We start from the raw sequence: 3,275 nt of genomic DNA, 5'->3' as shown, positions 1-3,275 counted from the left end.
GCTAGGAACTTAAGATTTTGCATAATAGGAGGTCTAGCAGCCGCGTCTCACGTGAGAATGTGAAAAGTGTTCATATGTAGTAAAAACCTGAGAAATCCGTTCGTTATCGTCATTTGTTGTCGAATCGACTTAAAGCCAGATCGTCACATTGGCCGCTCTTCTCTTTGAAACGGTGGTACTTATCGTCTGCAAAGCTACGTGTCGTGCTGCGGTATGCCGAGACACTAAAAGCACCATAGTAAAACACAGATGAAGCTTCTAAGCTGATGTAATAGCCAGTAAGAAGTAGTACAATTCAAGTTGCAGGTATCGATTATTGACTTTCTAGCTGGCTTTGGTGCCTTGGACATAAGCTAGTACCTTAAGATTCTGCATGAAAGGAGGACTATCAGCCGAGTTGAACGGGAGAATGTGAAAAGTGTTCCTATGTAGTAAAAACCTGAGAAATCCGTTCGTTATCGTCATTTGTTATCGAATCGACTTAAAGCCAGATCGTCACATTAGCCGCTCTTCTCCCTGAAACGGTTGTACTTATCGACTGCAAAGCTATGTCGCGTGCTGCGGTATGCGGAGACACTAAAAGCACCATAGTAGAACGCAGATGAAGCTTCTAAGATGATGTAATAGCCAGTAAGAAGTAGTACCATTCAAGTTTTAGGTATCGATTGTTGACTTTTTAGCTGGCTTTGGTGCCTTGACATGAGCTAGGACCTTAAGATTCTGCATGAAAGGAGGACTAGCAGCCGAGTTGCACGGGAGAATGTGAAAAGTGTTCATATGTAGTAAAAACCAGAGAAATCCGTCCGTGTTCAACATTTGTTATCGAATCTACTTAAAGCCAGATCGTCACATTGGCCGCTCTTCTCTCTGAAACGGTTGTACTTATCGTCTGCAAAGCTATGTCGAGTGCTGCGGCATGCGGAGACACTAAAAGCACCATAGTAGAACACAGATGAAGCTTCTAAGTTGATGTAATAGCCAATAAGAAGTAGTACAATTCAAGTTTTAAGTATCGATTGTTGACTTCTTACCCTTCTTTGGTGCCTTGGGCATGAGCTAGGAACTTAAGATCTTGCATGATAGGAGGTCTAGCAGCCGCGTTGCACGTGAGACTGTGAAAAGTGTTCATATGTAGTAAAAACCTGAGAAATCCGTCCGTTATCGTCATTTGTTATCGAATCGACTTAAAGCAAGATCGTCACATTAGCCGCTCTTCTCTCTGAAACGGTTGTACTTATCGACTGCAAAGCTACGTGTCGTGCTGCGTTATGCGGAGACACTAAAAGCACCATAGTAAAACACAGATGAAGCTTCTAAGCTGATGTAATAGCCAGTAAGAAGTAGTACAATTCAAGTTGCAGGTATCGATTATTGACTTTCTAGCTGGCTTTGGTGCCTTGGACATGAGCTAGTACCTTAAGATTCTGCATGAAAGGAGGACTAGCAGCCGAGTTGAACGGGAGAATGTGAAAAGTGTTCCTATGTAGTAAAAACCTGAGAAATCCGTTCGTTATCGTCATTTGTTATCGAATCGACTTAAAGCCAGATCGTCACATTAGCCGCTCTTCTCCCTGAAACGGTTGTACTTATCGACTGCAAAGCTATGTCGCGTGCTGCGGTATGCGGAGACACTAAAAGCACCATAGTAGAACGCAGATGAAGCTTCTAATATGATGTAATAGCCAGTAAGAAGTAGTACCATTCAAGTTTTAGGTATCGATTGTAGACTTTTTAGCTGGCTTTGGTGCCTTGGACATGAGCTAGGACCTTAAGATTCTGCATGAAAGGAGGACTAGCAGCCGAGTTGCACGGGAGAATGTGAAAAGTGTTCATATGTAGTAAAAACCAGAGAAATCCGTCCGTGTTCAACATTTGTTATCGAATCGACTTAAAGCCAGATCGTCACATTGGCCGCTCTTCTCTCTGAAACGGTTGTACTTATCGTCTGCAAAGCTATGTCGAGTGCTGCGGCATGCGGAGACACTAAAAGCACCATAGTAGAACACAGATGAAGCTTCTAAGTTGATGTAATAGCCAATAAGAAGTAGTACAATTCAAGTTTTAAGTATCGATTGTTGACTTCTTACCCTTCTTTGGTGCCTTGGGCATGAGCTAGGAACTTAAGATTTTGCATGATAGGAGGTCTAGCAGCCGCGTTGCACGTGAGACTGTGAAAAGTGTTCATATGTAGTAAAAACCTGAGAAATCCGTTCGTTATCGTCATTTGTTATCGAATCGACTTAAAGCCAGATCGTCACATTGGGCGCTCTTCTCTCTGAAACGGTTGTACTTATCGACTGCAAAGCTATGTCGCGTGCTGCGGTATGCGGAGACACTAAAAGCACCATAGTAGAACACAGATGAAGCTTCTAAGTTGATGTAATAGCCAGTAAGAAGTAGTACCATTCAAGTTTTAGGTATCGATTATTAACTTTTTAGCTGGCTTTGGTGCCTTGGACATGAGCTAGGACCTTAAGATTCTGCATGAAAGGAGGACTAGCAGCCGAGTTGCACGGGAGAATGTGAAAAGTGTTCATATGTAGTAAAAACCAGAGAACTCCGTCCGTGTTCGACATTTGTTATCGAATCGACTTAAAGCCAGATCGTAACATTTGCCGCTCTTCTCTCTAAAACGGTTGTACTTATCGTCTGCAAAGCTATGTCGAGTGCTGCGGCATGCGGAGACACTAAAAGCCTCATAGTAGAACACAGATGAAGCTTCTAAGTTGATGTTATAGCCAGTTAGAAGTAGTACAATTCAAGTTTTAGGTATCGATTATTGACTTTTTAGCTGGCTTTGGTGCCTTGTACATGAGTTAGGACCTTAAGATTCTGCATGAAAGGAGGTTCAGAAGCCGAGTTGTACGGGAGAATGTGAAAAGTGTTCATATGTAGTAAAAACCTGAGAAATCTGTCCGTTTTCGTCATTTGTTATCGAATCGACTTAAATCCAGATCGTCACATTGGCCGCTCTTCGTTCTGAAACGGTTGTTCTTATCTTGTGCAAAGCTATGTCGCGCGCTGCGGTATGCAGAGACACTAAATGCACCATAGTAGAACACAGATGAAGCTTCTAAGTTGATGTAATAGTCAGTAAGAAGTAGTACAATTCAAGTTTTAGGTACTGATTATTGACTTTTTATCTGGCTTTGGTGTCTTGGACATGAGATAGGACCTTAAGATTCTGCATGAAAGGATTACTAGCAGCCGAGTTGCACTGGAGAATGTGGAAAATGTTCATATGTAGTAAAAACCTGAGAAATCCTTATGATTTC

Source organism: Schistocerca gregaria, unplaced genomic scaffold (assembly GCF_023897955.1).
Source record: "Schistocerca gregaria isolate iqSchGreg1 unplaced genomic scaffold, iqSchGreg1.2 ptg000336l, whole genome shotgun sequence".
NCBI lineage: Eukaryota > Metazoa > Arthropoda > Insecta > Orthoptera > Acrididae > Schistocerca > Schistocerca gregaria.
This window is presented reverse-complemented; position numbering follows the sequence as displayed.